The sequence below is a fragment of the Canis lupus genome, chromosome 1, assembly GCF_003254725.2.
Source record: "Canis lupus dingo isolate Sandy chromosome 1, ASM325472v2, whole genome shotgun sequence".
In the NCBI taxonomy this organism is placed as follows: Eukaryota; Metazoa; Chordata; class Mammalia; order Carnivora; family Canidae; genus Canis; species Canis lupus.
This window is the reverse complement of record NC_064243.1, coordinates 27,379,921-27,399,566: the sequence shown is the minus strand read 5'-3', so window position 1 is coordinate 27,399,566 and position 19,646 is coordinate 27,379,921. Positions and strand designations below refer to the sequence as shown.

Below are 19,646 nucleotides of genomic sequence, written 5' to 3'. Positions count from 1 at the left end.
GCACTCAGATCTGTAGTTAAGGTCCACCTGTTGTGGTCTGTGGCATTGTACCCACTACAGTAAGGAAAACAACAAATACCTCCTGCCTCTATAGACAAAGCATGCACGTGCTACAAGGCTCATCAGGGCGGCTTTGGGTTCCTCCCCTAACGGAGCTAGTGCCTCATCAGTGAGCCAGGGTGGCAGAGGCTTGAATTGTTTTATTCTATTTTATTTTTAACGTTCCTCCTAGGCTCCAGACTCACTGGAGACATCCTGACACCGAATGCTTGGCCCGGCACAATGCTTTGCCCTTTACCTAGTAAAAGAGGGAGTCTCATAAAGGTGCTGCTTTCCCCTTAGAACAAACAGCGGAAATGCATCAGGAGAGCTCAGCTGTAGGACAGAATGCACATCATGAAGCAGGAGCCACCATGGGATTCCTCAGATGAAAGCCAATTTCAATGAACATTGTGCTTCACAGGCTGCTTCCTCTTGCTCAGTAAGAGCTGCAGAAGGAACATCCCACTTGTGTCTGCTGACACAAAAGAATGCTATGGCTGGGAGATCTTATCAAGCCTTCCTGTGCCACAGTTAACAGAGCGCCAGTTGTGTCTTATAAGAATTGCTCATTGTTTCACAGAGACGACTGGCTCCTTTGGGTGGGATCTGATGGCATGTCAGAGAGTGGAGGTAGGTGGTGCGGGGGGTGGTCAGCCAGTCACATGACCCAGATAGCTGGCTATGGGGAAGTCAGCTGAGGAGCAGTCTTCACTCAGATCTCATGAAGAGCTCAATCTTTATTTGCTCAGATTTTTAAATTTTATTTATTTGTGTGTGTGTGTGTGTGTGTGTGTGAGAGAGAGAGAGAGAGAGAGAGAGAGAACATGAGCAGGGAGGGGGGGAGAGGAGAAAAGTGAGAGGAAGAGCAAGAAGCAGATGCCCCACTGAACAAGGAGCCCAGACATGGGGCTTGATCCCAGGACCCTTAAGCAGATACTTAACCAACTGAGCCATCCAGGCACCCCACCACTGAAAAGTTAAATCTTTAAAGTTAAAACACGCATATGCCATTTACTTACTAGTGTCTTCAACAGTGTAACATAGAGAGGACAGTCAGGATTTCTCTGTTAGTAGAAGCTGTTCCTTCCTTTTTGATCAATTCACTCAAGCTGCTTGATTCTGGTAAAATGGAAGAGAATAAAAGAGAATTGTTTTGAAAACAGAAATGTGGGATCCCTGGGTGGCACAGCGGTTTAGTGCCTGCCTTTGGCCCAGGGTGCGATCCTGGAGACCCGGGATCGAATCCCACATCGGGCTCCCGGTGCATGGAGCCTGCTTCTCCCTCTGCCTATGTCTCTGCCTCTCTCTCTCTCTCTCCGTGACTATCATAAATAAATAAAAATTAAAAAAAAAACTTAAAAAAATGAAAACAGAAATGTATTCACTTAAAACATCTCTGGACAACTTGGATGGGAAGTAAACATTTTAGTGTTTGTGTAATGAACCTCAGAAATATACTTGTTTTATGACGATAAACCTCAGGTTTAACATCATCACCTTTGCATTTAAGAGTACAAGTTAATAAATTAAATTACCTAAATATGGCTAATTCTAAATATGTTTCCTTTGCTTAGAAGTTCATGGCTTCCCAGTTTAGGCTCGTTTTCTTTCTTTCTTTCTTTCTTTCTTTCTTTCTTTCTTTCTTTCTTTCTTTCCTCTTCTTTCCTCTTCTTCTAAGATTTATTTATTAATTTTAGAAAGAGAGTGAGAGAGAAAGAAAGAGAGAAGGGGGAGAGGCAAAGGGAGGGGAGAAGAAAAGAATCTCCAGCAGACTCTCCACTGAGCTTGGAGCCTGACATGGGGCTCATTCCCAGGACCCTGAGATCATGACTTGAGTCGAAACTAAGAGTCGGATGCCTAACTGACTGAGATACCCAGAAACCCTTGGGCCTTTTCTAATAGGGAATATTGATGATTACATATCTAGCTATATGGAGAATAGAATTAGGTTTTGTTCTCTTTCCTCTTCCTCTTTCTAAAGATTTGTTACAGTAATCAGTACATACAAGAAATATATAACTGGCAATAAGATATGCTAAGAAAAAGGCGTGGTCATGAATTTCCTAAAGGGACAATGCCTGAAATGAATATTCATAATTTTTCCTTTTATATCTTCATGAAGTACTTTCTGAAATGATCTTTGGCCTAAATGTACTCATATTCAGTTACTTCAACGAAAAAAAAACCAATTAGTCCCCTCTAATTCTGTACAAGATTCTGAGGATCAAAGTATTACCAAAATACCATTTCTGTTCTTAATATATTTATTATTAAAATTATCAAATGTTGTAATTAGTTATGCATAGATTTGTTTTCTCTGAGTGAACCGTGAGCATCTTGAGGACAGGAGCTAGATCATGTTCATCTTCTTGTCTCCTTTGCCAAGCATAATGTCTTGAACAAACTAGTGTTCACTAGATATTTGTTGGATGGATAGATGATGGATGCATGGATGACAGGTGGCTGGCTGGTTATGCTATAGGGCCTATAGTTCCAAATGGGGATTTGATTCAGGTTATCTACATGGTTCTTGTCATGACACCTGTTAATTCTCCAGGACTTTATTATTCCACTCTTAGATACATAGAATAGATTTTTCAAGATCACATAGTCCAGATCCTTCAGTTGACAGCTGAGGAAATGAGGCTCAGTGAGTCTAATTTATTCACAGTCCTACGCTAGTAAGTAAGTGCCAGGTCTGGGTTAAAATCCAGATCTCTTGCTTTTCAGTCAAATGCCCGCTACATTATGTTGCTTTCCATGACTCATATTTGAAGGCTTTAAGGGACCCTGTGGAGCAATCTGTCACTCTTGGCTTATCTGTGATAGGACCTGGGGCTAGAGCAGAAAAAGGTGAAAGGAGCCCAAAGGGCTGCTGAATTTATAGGTTGATGGTATTGAAGAAAGGTAAGAACAAGAATGACTCATCTTTATTCAGGTGGATGTCATTCCATGTTTTTCTCAGAATATGCCACACTCAAAATTCAGTGGCTATTCTATTCCCTCCCTAATCTCCTAGACAAACTTTGGAAATGGTGCTGTCCAGCCCTATTCCACTGGCCAAGATTTCTGTTTGATGCAGCCTTTCAAAGCCCTTTCCAAAGAAGCTCATGCTGTCCACCGAACAGCGAGGCTGGCGTGTCGACAGCATCTCTAGATTTTCCTGTTACTGGGACAGGGTCCCAGCATATCATCTCTGACTGCCGAATTTCTGTTTCTCTGAATTATGCCCAGTCATGCTGCATCTAAATGCCTGTGAGTGATCTGTTCTTAAAGTCCTTTCATTAAGAATTTAACCTTTTAGATTAAACTATTTAAAAATGAACATGACAATACAGATGAATCTCAAAATAATTGTGCTGAGTAAAATAAACCAGACCAAAAAAAAAGAGCATATACTGTTTGATTCCATTTATATAAAACTCTAGAAAATGCAAACTAATCTTGAATGAGAGAAAGCACATCAGTGGGTACCTGGGGAGAGGCAGGGAGAAGGGGTTATAAAAAGAAGGAAATGATTTTTGAGGGTTGTGAATATTTTTACTTGCTTGAATATAGTGATGGTTTCATGTATATGTTACAACTTATCAAAGTGTACAATTTAAATATGTGCAGTTTATTATATGTCATTTATATCTGAATAGAACTATTTTTTAAGAATATAGCCTTTTAAAATTTAACCAAAATATTGTATTAGTCAATACAGTTAGATTCTGACAGAAGCAGAAACACTAGGGTGTGTGTGAGTGTGTGTGTATGTCTGTGTGCATCTGTACCTGATACATCTATCCCAAGTCCAACCAAAACCACATAACTTTGCCCAAAAAGAGGATTCAAAGTTCTTTTTTTTGACTTGGGGTGATGTTTATTCTTAGTGGGGTTCTAGCTGATTCACATTTCCCCTTTGCTATCCTATAACTTATATATTGAGATACTAAGTTAGCTACTATTAACACATGTTAGATAATAAGGGGATGAGAAAGAACAAACAAAAAGTAACTGGTTAAATATATATATTTATATGCATATATATGTATATGTAACTATATAGTCGTATCATAATAAAGAAGAAATACAACTATTACAGTGCTTATGTCTGCAACTGGTCATGTTGGCATTTATAACTGCTTTCTTCCAGTACCCATTCCACATTCCCTTTGTCCTTAGCAAAGACCTCAGCTAGTTGTTGATCTCTGCCTGAGGAGGTGAACCAAACCTTCATTCCTGAAGGGTCTGGGCCAGTAGCAGTCCTACTAATTGAGTCGATATACCTAATACAGGATATGGGACTCCTGAGAGACAACTTAGAAGATTTTAGCACGGGAGACACACTCCCCTTTACCTCTGCGCAGAAGCAGCCTGGGTTCAGTCATTCCCTTCTTTGCCTGTTGATCCAGTGGCATGAGTCAACTTGTCCAGGGGCGCACCAGTTCAATATAATCATCATTGGGTCCCCTGGTAGAAGCATGCCTCCTTTGGGAACTAAGACTTCTAGACCAGCGGAGTCTAATATTATAAGGATGAGAAGCAAAAGTTTAGCAGATCACTAGGGATAACAGTGTGAGGAGCCTTTCCCATAGCCACCCTTTATTCCCAGATCCATGAATCCTGGCCATGAGAGAAAAAGAAATATATATTGGATGATGACTTAAAGCATACTTTGCATTCTGGACAACTGACCATAACCAAGTTTTCAAAAAGCCATTTTGTCAGTCTATCAAGACAGCTTCTTCTGATCATTGAGAGATATAGTAAGACCAATAAACTGCATGAGCCTATTGCTGTACTTCATTGGTGAAATAAATTCCTGGGGCAGATGCACTATATGCAAGCAAGGCATATCTGTGTTCAGAGTTAGTGTCTATTCCAGTTAGAACAAAGCATGTCCCTTCCATAAAGGAAGTGATCTGATCTAGTGTAATCAGCCTGCCAATAGGTGGCTAGCTGGTAGCTGGGAATGCTGGCATGTAAGGGGCTCTGTGTTGATTTCTGCAGTTAGCAGACTGAGCACTGAATGGTGGCCATGGCCAGATGGCCTTGGTAAGCAGAAGTATATGCTTCTGAGCCCACGTATAACTTCCATCTTTGCCACCATCACCACTTTATTCATGAACCAATTGGGCAATGATGGAATGGCTCCATGGAATGGCTCATCCTATCCACCTGATTAGTAAATATTCCTCTGTTGAGTTTTCTCTTTAGTAAACATTCACGTAGAACCTGAATATCATCACATGTCATGCCCATTTGGTGAGGCCTATCAGTTCCTCTAGATCTCTTTTGTCACCAATATTTCAATTATGTTCCTTCCAAATCTCTGACCTTCCAGCTAAATATTAACCATGGCCCATGAATCAGTGTAGACTTACACTTCTAGACACATCTCCTTCCAAGCAAAATGGACAATCAGGCGCCTGCTCAAAGTGCCACACCCTGAGAGTGTTTCCCTTCAGCACTATCCTTCAGGGCCATCTCAGAACAGGGCTGTCATGCTTCACCTGAGCATTTTCTTTTCAGCTGTCCACTTTAAGTGGCATCTGCCATTTATGCACAATCATGTGTACACTAGGCCTGGGTTTTTTCTTCCTCCATCACCTGGTTGCAGGAGTTCCCCAAGAGATCATAGGTACAGGTTAAGAGAGAAAAGACCATCAGGAGTGGGGGCCATGGGTAGCTGGACCCATGCAAATATTTGTGTTCACACTTCCATAAGAATCTTTCCTATGACCCACCTTAACCAGAAACATACTGGAACAGGAATTCTGGGAAAGGTAGTTTATCCTAGCCAAGTTGACACATTACAAATTCACTACAAATACAACTTATAATAGATTGCTATAGTAGATCACTATAGTGTAGAGGATACAATTAAAAAAAGAAAAAAGATTCTGGTATGATCTTCTTTCCCGAAGAATCCATCTAACAAATGATTCTTTTTACCTACAAGGCCTTGATTCCATGGAGTATCTATGTGTGCTCTGGTACTGGGGAGATTATCAAAAGACAGTTGTTTTCAGAAACACATATTATTTTTAAAAAAATAAATGCTTAGAAGCTTGAAAATATATTCACAGTTTGAATGTATTTATCAATTGGTTTTCCAGAGAGACTTAAGTTTGTTTTGGTTTGAGATTTCTTTTTTATTGCTTCATCTTCAAAGAATTAGAATTTGCTTTTAGGTTAAAAAGTGTGCTGCAGGCCAATGCAATGCAATATTCTTTTGCATTTTAATGAAAAGAAAGTCCCAGAATTTGCTGTCCAGGATGCCTGGAATGCTGGTCATTCTGGTGCCGGTGAATGATCATTGTGATTTCAGAATGGACTAGTTCCTGAAGCGGAGAGAATTGACTGTCCCAATCTGTGGATATGTTCTTGTGCAGACAGCTCTCCTTTTCTTTTGTTTCTGAAGTCTGTAGTCTAAGAGGGAGCTGACATCAACTTTTATCTCTTACATATGAATCTATGATTTTCTCTTACAAAATAATAAGACAATTGTTCTGTACAAGGAAGTAGTGTATAGATGTGTGTGTGACATGTCAAATTTGCAGGGACTTATAGGACAGAAGTCACAACAGAGAAGAACTAAAGGAAGAGAAAGTACAAATGAGACAAAGGGAAAGAAGGTTTTCTTTTTTTTTTTAATTTTTTATTCATTTACGATAGTCACAGAGAGAGAGCGAGAGAGAGAGGCAGAGAGAGAAGCAGGCTCCATGCACCGGGAGCCTGATGTGGGATTCGATCCCGGATCTCCAGGATCGCGCCCTGGGCCAAAGGCAGGCGCCAAACCGCTGCGCCACCCAGGGATCCCGGAAAGAAGGTTTTCAAATCACCCTTCCTTATCTCAAGTCAATTCATGACTTCTTGATGAAGATATTTGCCCACCCAATCATGCTGGTGTTTCTAAAAATTCCCAGCACACAACAACTATCAACAACTGTCTCAGACACAAGAGTTGGGAAAAGACCACAAGTGGGAAAGATGTTTAAGTGCATAAACAATGTTACCACTGCAGTGACAGAATTGATCATCTCAGCTAATGTGCCAAATTGAAGGATTAAAAAAAGGTATGTGGTGTCTATGACATGGTATTGGCTGAATAATTACTTAACAAATACAATTGGATGTTTGATGAAGTAAGGAAAGAGCCACATTTGCTCTTTATATAGACATTTAACAAATATTTGGTCCTATCCCAAAATAATTCTGATTTTTTTCCCCACCATTTTGGTCCTTGAAGCTTTAAAAGCTCAAATAAAGTTGACCCTTGCAATCAAAGCATTTTAGGATCACAGTGGACGGAGACCCCGGACAACTGGACAAAGGAGGGAGGAACATAGTACAGAGTGGAAAGAATCATGGAAATTCTCCACCCATGGACTGGACACACCCTTGTGCAAACAAAGCTTTTGGGTAAAGGCTGTATATTAGAAAAACGTGATAAAACATTTGATAAGCCTTGAGAGCCCTAAGAGAATAAGCAATAAATTCTTCTTTTTTTCTTAATCCTCCAAAACTCAGTACCACATCCTGAACAGTCGAAGGGGAAAATCCTGTTGTCCCGTTTCCAAATGTCTATTTCCTTTCTGAAGCCTCAGAAGTTTGAGCTGCTGTCCAAAGCGAAAGGCCACACGTCAGCAGTTCTGCTCCTGCGTCCATCTGCCCTTGTCCTAACCATGTGCGACAGCCACCACTAACTGGCAGGCTCTGACAGGAGGCGCCTGGCTGGTCCTTGCAGGAGGGCAGGCACTTTCCCTCTGGCCAGATGCTGTTTCTCCAGCTCTGCAGTTTGCTCTGCATCACTCAGGACAAGGCAGAGAGGATAGATGCAGGCTCCTCTTGAACCATGCTCCCTGCAGGCATCTCCCAGTGCTTTGTAATGGGGAGTCAAATGACCCAGGTCCCTTGAGAGCGCTTCCTTCCTCCAGCATTTCTTTCAACCACTTTGTCAAAAAAAAAAAAAAGTCTTTAGATTTTTATGGTTATGAGAATAAAATAAAATTGCTTACTCCGTTGCTTAATATTAAACACTCAGATAATCTCAAAGGTGGTTTTAAATATCTGGCTAAGGATAAGCTGCATTTTTCTTAAAAAGGGAATGATCCATCTCCTCCATTTCCTTTTGGGTTTGACTTGAGACTGCCAGGCCCAGGAGGGTATGCAGTTTTTTTTTTTTTTTTGTTTTGTTTTGTTTTGTTTTGTTTTGTGGTCAAATGTTATATGTTACTTTGGTGCTTTACAGCTTTCAAAGAGCTTTTACACAAAAAAATGATTTCATTGGGTCTTCAGAGAATCCTGTGAGGTGGGTTTGGTGGATAGATTGTCACCATTTCTCACCAGAGGAAAGAAGGGTAAACAAGTTTCATAACATGGCCAAGGTCACTCTGCACTTCAGTGGTGGAAGTAGATTCCAACAGAAGCATCTATCTTTTTTCAGTTTTTCAATCTATTTTATCACCTCTGAAGGACAGGTGCATGCATCATCCTGACTCAATAGGTTAAATCTCTGCAAATATACAACTACAGTGTGGTGGTCTCAGTAGCTATGCTTAATGGGTGATAGCTGTTTCCATATTTCCATGTTATTTTTTCCCTATCACTGTTATTTTCTTCCCTTGTCAGGATCCCATTTGCCATTTGTAAAAGCGAAAACATCCTCTTCTGTTTCTTCTGGTTCTTTCTTCTCTCCCTCTTTTTCTTTCCCTTTGTCTCCCTCTCTCCCTTTTCTTTCCCCATTCCTTTCTCTCTCTCTCTGTTTTATTTTGTTTGTTTTTTGCTCATGTATTGGGGGCTGAAAGTAACACATTATCAGGATATGAGAGAACTAGGTTTGAGATTTTACAACATCATATCTCCTTATTTTTTAAAAAAGATTTATTTATTTATTTATTTATTTATTTATTTATTTATGAGAGAGAGAGAGAGTTTGAGCAGTGTAGGGGGAGGGGCAGAGGGAGAGAGAGAATCTCAGGCAGACTCTGCCTTGAGTGGACCCATGAGATCATGACCTGAGCCGCAATCACCAATGGGACACTTAGCCAACTGAGCTACTCAGGCACCCCCAATTTCATATAACCTTAATAGATCTCTGTAATTTTATTTGTAAAATTGTGTTTCCTAAAATAATGATTTTTCTGCAGCAGTGAAGAATAGAAAAGGGAAAATGTGATTTTTGTGCTAATCAAAAAAAAGTTTATAGTGAAATGTTTTTTGAGAACTACCTAATTTGTAGGTTTCCTTATTTTAAAGTTACAGATAAAGTGATCAAACCCAGGTCTTTGGTCTATAAGCTAAATATTTAGTGATTTTATTCTCTAGTTGATTTCTATTAGTCTCCTCAATAAGCCATTTTTCACATGAAATACCAGATGGTTTATCCAAGATTTAGGAAAGAGAGAAGTCAGGGTTTTAACAAGATGATCCTTTCTTCACCATTATTAATACCTGATAATTTCTCATGTTGATGGCATTATTTCAGTTCAAATATAACAATCAACAAAAAAGTACCAACAAAAGAAAGGAGAACTGAGATGGTCATTCCAACACTCTATTTTTCTGGTTTTCTTTGTCAAGCTCAGCCATAGGAGGAGCTGGGGGTGTTTACTAACTAGAAATGAGCTGCATTTAGATACTGTCTACAAAGGTTTCTTCTCGGATGAAGCCCTTATTTTAGCGTTAAAACCATGGGTCTGTAGACTTATATGTTCTGAGCACAGCTGCATAATTAGTAATCATCATTAATCATTTCTACTTCTGTACTTCTATCGCCAACAAAATTACAGCAACCTATATTTTTAGTAAACTTTAATTGCAAGTTTAATTTGATAGTTATTTATCATTTTAAGAAGCAGTGTGCTGAACTGATTACACAAATCTAAAATGATGTTTCTGAAGATAGAAACAAAGCTTTTCATCAGGAATAAATAGGATGTTCAAAAGAAGAGTATTTTCCTCTTGGCAAAAAAAAAAAAAAAAAAAAAAAAAAAAGGAATTAAAAAGAGAGGGGAAAAAACCCTAGAAAATCAGGCTCCCAGGCTGCTTCTACCTTTAATGTGAAAATGACTATTCATGTGGGACAGCTTTGGACTGCCTATTGGAAAATGCATACCAAATAACGGATGTATAATTTATGGAACTGATTGCTTTAAGCAGAGAAGCTTAAAAATGAGTTTTTGCAACACAGGTGGTTCTCATGAGGCAAATGCATACTAATTATTCAGAATTGAAACCTACCCATGAAATATACAACAGAAAGGAGAAGAAACTTACAGGAACGTTGAGAAGTAAAATGTTCCACCTCTCTCAGAAATATTTTCTTGTCTCTTTCTGTAGGAAGAGATCAGATGGTTGCTTATACTCCCCCCCTTCTCTCTCTCTCTCTCTCTTTTTTTTTTTTTTTTTTGGTTGTTTATACTCTTGAAACCTCCATTAGAAAGTGAGACTGAACAGTTAAATTTCTCTCATGGGACTGTGTGTGGATGTTCCTGTGGTGTTGAATCAAAATCCTCACACTGTCTTGGGTGAACGGAGGAATGCATGCATCAACTGGAACCGAGAAACATTCTCTCAGCCAGGCCATGAAGGGGACAATGGCTTATGTCATTATTAAATAACGCCATTAATAAACTCAAGAACAAAAGTCCAATGAAGATAAAAAAAAAAAAACATAGAATTATCACTATCAGACTTATATTATGTCCAGAAGAACCGAATGAGAAAAATCAAGCCACATGTTGTCAGCAGCCTGCAGTATGCAAGGAAATGGTCTCAAGAGGGCTCTTGTGAAAAATGTCATGAAATGTAATCAGACACCTGTTAGTACAAAAGGGCCTTGAATCTTCTTAACTGATAGAGGAGGACAAGGGAAAAGGGACAGTCTTTAAGGTAGCTAGAGACCTTCAATCATGTGCAAAAACTGGTGATTTAAAAACAAACCACCAAAAAGAGTACATATAATGTCATAGCAAATCAAGCTGAATATGATAAGTCACACTCCACAGAACAAGGAGTTCCAAGGAGAGATACATTGGATTTTTCTAATGTTCTACAAAAAGCAATGCATCCTTCACTTAAACCATATTCTTGTTTTTGTTATGTTTTTGTGTCCATCTTAATGTGTTCTTTGGAAAACAAATTTTCTTCAATTTAAAAAGAAAGAGGAAGGGCTCTCAAGAATAGAATGGATAACAGAGAGTAAGATAGTCTACAAATAAATTAACTTCTGGCTACAAGTGGCCATAACTTGCATGAGTCTCAAAAGCATAATATTGAGAGCAAAAACAAGTCATAGGAGAATGTGTATAATGTGATTCTATCTATACGAAGGTCAAAAGTAAGTAACATTAAAAAATACATTTATAAGAATCCATCCATAAGTGGTGCAGCTATAAAGAATAGCAAGGAACAACCAATACAAAATTCAGGATTATTATTTCTTGGAAGGAAGGAGTGAGAGAGGGACATGTGATCAAAGAGGAGGCTGAAAAAAAAAAAAGAAAAAAAAAAAAAAGAGGAGGCTGTGTGGGGTTATGTCATCAATACTGGCGATGTCCTATTATTACTTATGCTGGTGGTGGGTATGTTTGTTTTATTATTGTTCCTTAAACTAAGTATAAATGTTCTCATATATTCTTATAAATGTGTGATTTACATATTTAATTTTTTTCAAAAGAGATGGGTCAGTTTTTATCATTTCATTTCTCTTCTCGAAATTCTAACATTCTTATCTTCTGAAGGTTAGTGTAGCCTTTGCCCAGAGACAAGTATAAAGCCTTTGACATGATTGACCTCAAGACCTAGAGTTTCCAGACTCGGAGACAATGCTGCCCTTAAGCAAAAAATAAACAAAATAAAAATCAGGAAAAAAAATCCCTGTTTGAATGATTTTTAAAAGTTGGCATCCACTTGAGTGCCACGGCCTGACACTCAAGGCCTTTTCCTCGCTGAATCCAATCTTTCTAAGAATATTTTTCAGAACTTCCCCTGTGGGCCTCCTCCCTTGTTAAACATAGTTCCCCGGGCAAGCCTAATTTTCCAGCTTTGTGCTTTTGGTGATCTCATTCCAGTTACCTGCATTTTCCACTCTCTTGATGTTTGACCATCCTAGTTTGACCTCTTCTGGGAAACCACCGCGATAACCTCATAACCTCAGTCTGAAGTGTTCTGGCTTTTTCCTGAACTCTTTAGCGACTGCCTATTTAATTCTTCTAGCAGTTAACCTTGTGTACCTTATAACACCTGCATTTTCACCAACTGGATTCCTTTTCTTCTAGGCACAGAGTAGGCTGTAGTTCCCATCCTCCCTTGCAGGTGGCTGTAGCCATGAGATTGTGTTCTGCCAAAAGGAATGCAGACACCAGGAGCATCTACCTTGTCTGGCCTGGCCCTAACACCTCCCAAAGAATCCTCCACGCCCACTTTCTTCTCTCATCAGTGATTGCTTACCTTGGTCTCAGGGAAACATTTTTAGTGCTCTGGGGAATTGCAGGCTCCTATCAGAAGTCAGCAAACTTGCTCTGTAAGGGGTCAGATAAGTATCTTAAGGCTTCTCAGCTGCTGCTCCTTCTACAACCCTTTAAAAATGTAAAAAATTTTTCTTAGCTTCCAGAATTGAGTTGGATTTGACCTGTGGACTATAGTTTCCCAACTCCTCCTCCAGGTAAAGACATCTTGAATTTCAGAACGTCAGTATAAAGTAGAGTCTTCCTGACTGCCTCCCATCCCCCAGGCTCTGCAACTGACTTACTTGGATTATAATGGGAATATTTGTTACTAGACTTAGCTTCCTCTCATTCATACCAGGGAGACCTGCCAGGGTCAAATGCAGTAAAGAGATAATATATACCTGGTAAATTTGAACCAAGTAGAGCTTCATATTCAAGAAGTTGGGGACCATTCATAACTTCTCCACCACAGTGTTGCTTTCACTGGAAATATCTTACTTGCTATTCCCCTTGGTGTAGTCCTTGTCTAGGAAACCATCATGACCAAACCAATCTGCCAAGGTCAGCGCAGCCTGCTTTAAAATCATGGCTTTGAAATCCAGCAGAAGAAATTGCCAAGTGGGAAGGAGAATCTGAAATAGTAAACAAAGAAAGAAGATGTGTGCTTCATCACATAAATTGAATTTGCAACATGGATGGAAACTTCAGGTATGTGTGACTCATAGTATTAATGTTTTCCCCAAGCTTCATAACTTTCCTCGTTCTTTTCTCCAGTTTTCTGAAATAACCCACATCTATGATTTTTTCTTCTTTTTTCTATATTCTCAGTTCCCACTGATGCACAGAACTCACTAGAATTGACATGCCCAGGCAGCCTTTGGTAGCAAGTCAGAGTGGTGCAATGAAAGGTCCCAGGAGGAACACACCTCACCACAGTTCCATTCCCTGAAATACCTTGCCAAGATGCTGTGGTTCTCCTGTGAGAAAGCACTCCTTCATCTGTATCAACAAGTTGTTCCCCCTAAGACAGCAGATGTGTTTGTTTTGACCCTGAGTAAGCCACTATTTCCTTTCCTTTGTTAGCATTTTTCTTTTGCTCCTTGAAGCTACAAACTACCTCAAGGGCAAATCATTTATTCCCCCTATGCATACTCAGTCCTCACTTAATTGCTCATGTACAGAACTTGAGAGGCCCAAAAGGAAAAACCACCACCAAGCAAAATGCCAACAGGCTCTTATACATCTTTCTGTAATGTACTTCTAGAACCAAAGAAACGAGGTGTCTTTTTGATTGTGTTATAAAAAGCAGAAGAGAAAAGTGATACCTTCTCTACAGTTGTCCATCAAAAGATGAATGGATAAAGAAGATGTGGTCTGTGTATACAATGGAATATTCCTCAGCCATTAGAAATGACAAATACCCACCATTTGCTTCAACGTGGATGGAACTGGAGGGTATTATGCTGAGTGAAATAAGTTAATCAGAGAAGGACAAACATTTTATGGTCTCATTCATTTGGGGAATATCAATAATAGTGAAAAGGAATAGAAAGGAAGGGAGAAGAAATGGGTAGGAAATATCAGAAAGAGAGACAGAACATGAAGACTCTGAACCCTAGGAAATGAACTAGGGGTGGTGGAAAGGGAGGAGGGCAGGGGGTGGGGGTGAATGGGTGACGGGCACTGAGGGGGGCACTTGACGGGATGAGCATGGGGTGTTATTCTGTATGTTGGCAAATTGAACACCAATAAAAAATAAATTTATAAAAAAAAAGAAAAAGAAAAAGGGTCCTCTGTGTTTTGGGACTCCTATCTTCCTATCCCTGGAAGCATATTCATACCAATATCCTTTCACTGGAATAAGACATGGAATAGATCATCATTCTCAGCAACCACAAACAATGGACTCTGCATGGTTTATTTATATGGAAGCTTTGGTCCTACCAGTCTCCTTTAATTATCTGGTTGGCTAGTATTATTAAATATTCATAATTCATTTGTTAACTCTTCCATGGAAATAGCATTTCACTCAGACCTCTGAAAATTGTCACTGTGGGGCTTTAAGAAGCAACAACAACAAAAAAAAACCCAACTGATACAAATGACCTCCTTTCTGGAGGTAGATCACACCAGATCACACTGCCCTGGTAGATCACACTTGGTAGCTACAGACTTTATAGTGCTTGTACTCGGGACTAGGACACAGGATGCCCCAAGCTTGAGTCAAATGCTTCCAGAAAGCACAGGTGGGGGTGGTCAAGGTTTGGGAAGAGAGTAAGGACTAGCTTTCACCATTCCATAATGAATGAATTCTGGTCCAGTGTGTTTAGTCTACTCTAGAATGACCCAAAGGCATAGAGTAGACTTTACTTTGTGCTCACTCTTCTAATGTCTTTCTTTTAATGCAATTATTTAAAATATAACTCAATAGAAAAGAGTTAGGTTGCCAAAAGTTTCTTGAAATGCTGATTTCATAGGAAAGCCTTTCCTTATTTGAACAATTTGGGGGGATTTGTAGCATGATATTCCTCCCCCACCACTCCAAAAAAATTGATGAAGAGGTGAGCAGTTTTAAATTTTGAGTATCTGAAGAAAGGCCTTGGTCCTTTTGAAATATTGTTTGAGGAAATTCATAGAAAGTTAGAGGAAGCAACCATGTTCTTAGAAAGTGCCTTAGTTGAGATTCAATTGGGTCAGTTCTGAGGTTATTCTGGGAGCTGGATGCATTTGTTCTCTCCCTGAATCACAGATTCTGACATGTGATTTTACAAGTTCTTGGCTTTTTTCTAAAAATTGACAGGCATATGGAAAAGCTAATAATTCAGTGAGTAAAATACGCTTATGTCTGCATACAACAGAGATGAAAAAAGGTGCTCTATTTTTACTGTGAATCTTCCAAAGAGTATTAAAAATGTAAACCTGAGATTGACACAGAGAAGGTGCAAAAGATTTTGGCCCTTAAATCTTCTCTGCCATTTTTCATTGTCATACAGTGTTTTCATTTTCCTTGAGAGGAAACAATTTGGAGCTCAGCTTTTGATTGCTATGCCCTATACTTCAGAATTTCTAGAATTGAAAAAGGAAAGGGGGTTTTTAGAAAAATGTGGCTTTTGTGAAATATAGTCATATTTACTCAAATGGTGATTTCTATATCCCTTCTAATTTAAAGATAAGTTTTTTTTTCTTTTTTTTTCCATGATCTTTCTTTTTTTTTTTAATTTTTTTTTATTGGTGTTCAATTTACTAACATACAGAATAACCCCCAGTGCCCGTCACCCATTCACTCCCACCCCCCGCCCTCCTCCCCTTCTACCACCCCTAGTTCGTTTCCCAGAGTTAGCAGTCTTTACGTTCTGTCTCCCTTTCTGATATTTCCCACACATTTCTTCTCCCTTCCCTTATATTCCCTTTCACTATTATTTATATTCCCCAAATGAATGAGAACATATAATGTTTGTCCTTCTCCGACTGACTTACTTCACTCAGCATAATACCCTCCAGTTCCATCCACGTTGAAGCAAATGGTGGGTATTTGTCATTTCTAATAGCTGAGTAATATTCCATAGTTTTTTTTAATTTAAAGATAAGTTTAAGGATCATTGTCTGATAGATGATAGTGATGTCTCTTATGAATGCATGGATGAGAATCAGATCTGACATCTTTGAGGAGACATGAGTAGAACTTATCTAGCCACTAATACTTTCCCTATTTTCTATAACTCTTCACAATGATATTCCAGCTGACTATTATATTTGGAATGTAACTGTCAAACTATAAAAATAGCCTCATAGCCCATAAAAAATATGTCATCTTCAAACTAAAGATGAATGCTTTTTTTCAGATCGTGGACAATCCCATTGCTAGAGTTGTGGTTCCATTGGTCAGTAACTGGACAGAAAACTATCTACCAGAAGTGCAAACTTAGGTAGCTAATTTTTGAAGGAATATATAAATTCATTGAAAGAAAGAAAATTATTTGTGCTAACAGACTTTGCTGTGAGCAGTGGGACAAGAACAGAGTCCACCCCCCTCACCCTAACTCCCCGGGAGCATGGATTTCCTTTGCCCAGAATCCTTGTTTGTCCATCTTTGCACAGCTGCTTCCTTCCTGTGGGGACTCTAGCTCAAAGGTTGTCCTGGAGTCATCTTTCTAACCACTCAATCTAAGTAGGTCCCTATTATATAGTTGTCTACATAACACTTATCACCAACTAATACTCTTGGGTTTTGTTCATTTAATGTCAATCTCCTTGCACTCAAAGAGTATGCACTTTGTCTTACCTGTGCTATAATCTCAGCATCTAAAGTACCTACTAAAGCAGCTGTTGCAGGTTGAATTGTATCTCCCTTCTGAAGATGGGTCGACATCCTAACCCCAACACCTCAGAGTGACATTATTTGAAATAAAAGCTGTTATAGGTGCAATTAGTTGAGATGAGGTCATATGGAGTAGGGTGGCCCATAATCCCAAAAGGCCACTGTCTTATAAGAAGAGAGAGACAAACACACAGAGAACATGATATGAAGGCACAGGCACATGGAGAAAATGGTTAACACAGAGATATAGATTAGAGCTTTGCTGCAATAAACCAAGCAATCTCTGGGTATATCAGAAACTGGGAGAGGTTAGGAAGGATCCTCCACTAGAGGCTTTGGAAGGAGCATGGCCCTGCCAACACTTCAATTCCCTTTTCACATGCTGGAGGCTGCTTTTTCACTACCTTAACCAGTGGCCAAATATGTGCCTTAAAAATAAAACTAAAGAAAAGTGGGATTTTTACAATATAAACCATCTATAGCAAATGGGCTAAAACATACCATTCTATTGCAGTTCTCTGGTTTGGCTTGAAATAATATTGCTACAATTTCATCAGAAATACTTTTAGGCAGAAAGAGTTTTACCATAATTTTGTGCTCATATTACTATAAATTTGCAAGTTTCAGCTAGCATCATTTAGTGATATAAAAATGCATTATATCTGCACATATACATACATGTATTTTGTTTTTTCCTTTTTTTTGTAGCAACAGGAGCATACCTTTAGTGTACTGAATGGAATCTGATAGTTATACTAAAGCCAATTCCAGTTTTTAAGAAGAAATTTTCATAGCATGTCCAGATAGGTAAATTAAAAAACAGGATGAATCAGTGTCAAAATGATGAAGCAAGTATTCTGGATTATTAATTCACAAGGTCTACATGGCCAAAATGGGCTCAGAAACACAAATTCAAAGTTTACTCATTATTAAAATTTATTTTTAGTGCTCGCCTTTAAAAAAATCTGCAATCACTTGAAAATCAATCACATATGTGTGTATATGTATATATGTATAGGTGTGTGTGTACGTGTGTGTGTGTGTGTGTGTGTGTGTAAAATCATTAGCATTTGGGAGCTAAAAAATTGCATTATGCATTCCTTTGTGAAGCTACAGTAGCCTTACTATTTATACTGAATATCTCTTTATAACTCCAAGTTAAGCATCTTTATTGATCCCTTGGTCCTATAAGAGCAATTTCTTTTGCAGCCGTATTGTCCTATTGCAATTTTCTCTCTGTCTCCTCTGGACACAGTATATAGAATTAAGCACAAAGAAACATATGGATGAACTGAAAACAAAGAGCAAACTTTGTAGGGAGTCGTGTGCAGGGCCTGAGAGTGTTTCCTGTCTCACAGGAAGTGTACACATCATGACTTGTCCCCTATACTGTCTCGCTTAGTGTCTCCTAACTTCCTGGAATAAAACCAAACTAAACAAAAGAAAAAAAATGACAATTTTTCTGTGTTTGGGAATTCCAAGTCTTGTTACTGGAATGCTAAATCTTTCAACGCTACTGGCTATTGTGCTTTCCAACATTAACAGTGTTTCCTATGGTATGCTTTTTTAAGTGCAATGCTTCTATGCACGTTCCACAGATTACAACTTATTTCAAATGTTATAGCAAAACCCTATTAATCCTGTATCAAGAAGGAAATATTGATTTATTATTCAAATTACTTTGGTTTTTTATTTCTGTAAGTGTCTTGCACAAAACTCATCGTCTCTTAAATATTGAGTTTTTGATGTTGGCAAATTCAGGGAAATAAGTGATATGAATGCAATCCTTAGTCTATCTTGTGAATTTACCATTCCTGCCCTCTACTTGTTGTTTCAGTGTTTCCCAAATCTGATGCTTACATTTCAACTTGGCTTCTCTTAGAAACTATTCCATAAAGGGATAGGGTTCTATTTTATCAGCAGTATCACTGCCAAGTTCATGACCATCATCACTTTTCAATTTGTAGAAAATCCAGTATTATCTGCCAAGTTGGGAAGATGTCAAAAATACATTGATTGTTTTAACAATAATCACTTGTTCAATTATAGATGCATTTTAAGGACCCATGTTAGGTCTGAGGAGAGCTTCTGTCAGAAACTTCCACACTGCATACATTAATAAAATAGAACAGATACAGAGGCCAGAAAAAAAATTAACAAAAACCTCTGCTTTTCAAACCAAGCCAAAGGTGCCCCTTCCAGCATGCCCTTGTGGAATTTGCAGCCATGGGTGAGGTGTGTCACAAGAAAAGGGACAAATAGGAGCTGTAGCATGGGGTGAGGTGACTGTAGGTGGATGTGTGTGTGATAGAGAGAGGTTTTGCTAGTAAAGCATTAGTATCTATCTTTAAAATATCCCAACAAATTCAGATTATGGAAGCAAATGCAAAATTATCACAAAATTGAGGATGAAAACATTGTTTGGAGCAAGCATTTGTAGAGTACAAATTCATTCATCCTGCAAGAAACATCTCAGATTTACTTAATCCAATATTTTCATTATACTGGTAAGGAAATAAAAGTGATTTACCAAGCCACTAGAAGCCAGATTTTCTGATTGCTAAGCCTCAGCTCCAATTCATAACTCTTTGGGGAAAGAGGAAATTCAGAATTAACACTTATGACATTGCATCTATGGGCCAGATACAGGGATAGCTGCCAGGCATTGTCACTGTGGTTTAGGGCGAGGCTCCCAGTCAGAATTGCTCAGTGGGAAATTGGTTCTACCTCTTATTACCTGTGTGACTTTGGACAGGTCACTTAAGTTCTCTAATTTCTAATTTCTTCAAGTATAAAATGAGGTTCATAAATAAACCTTCCTCACTGACAAGGATTAAGTGAGATAA

At 38.8% G+C, this 19,646-nt stretch overlaps 1 long non-coding RNA gene across 6 annotated transcripts in view; it reads left to right on the top strand.

Annotated features, from left to right (window-relative positions):
• Positions 1-19,646, top strand: part of LOC112643766 (uncharacterized) — a 107,597-nt gene that overhangs the window by 41,199 nt on the left and 46,752 nt on the right. For 4 of the 6 annotated variants that reach the window (XR_007412127.1, XR_007412128.1, XR_007412125.1 and 1 more), the window contains exons 2-3: positions 13,002-13,190; positions 13,311-13,536. This is a non-coding gene — a long non-coding RNA (uncharacterized LOC112643766). Of the gene's footprint in view, positions 1-13,001; positions 13,191-13,310; positions 14,116-19,646 lie in introns of those variants that run through there. The other 2 variants (XR_004810993.2, XR_004810996.2) reach the window with 1 other exon arrangement.